Source organism: Penaeus monodon, chromosome 19 (genome assembly GCF_015228065.2).
Source record: "Penaeus monodon isolate SGIC_2016 chromosome 19, NSTDA_Pmon_1, whole genome shotgun sequence".
NCBI classification, from domain to species: domain Eukaryota; kingdom Metazoa; phylum Arthropoda; class Malacostraca; order Decapoda; family Penaeidae; genus Penaeus; species Penaeus monodon.
The window spans coordinates 40058943-40059470 of NC_051404.1; positions in this window are offsets into that span (position 1 = coordinate 40058943).

Sequence of the window (528 nt, forward strand, 5' to 3'; positions counted from 1 at the left end):
GGCATCTGTCAGTCAATCACCTCGGGCTGTCTTGCGCCACAGCCAACAGTGATTGACTGTGGTGAAAGTGTCCTAAGTGTCTAAATGTGAGTGAAGGTCAGGTGGTGATATTTCATAACATGTTTTGTTACAGTTGCCTGCATTCATCCATTTCTTCTACTGTTATATTTAATGAAATCCTTAACCCTTATACTTGGAGACTAATTTTTTCAGTATAAAGTTTTCATTTTACAGTGCCCTGCAATAGTTTGTGAGCCAAATAAATAATATACAGGCATTATTCATGACAGTAGGAAATAGTTTCAAACACTTCATTCTGTTACATCATACTTTCTATGACAAAAAGGATTCTTAATTTTGGAAAAATAATGCAAAATACATTTCTCCAATCCTGACTGATTGTGCAAACTTTTCTGCAAGGTTAAAGGGATGGTCTGTCTTTTTTAATCTTTCAATTTTTTGGGGGTAGCAACTTGTGGTTTTCAACCTTTCATTTACAGTATGTAAAAATCCCACAGTACACAGCTT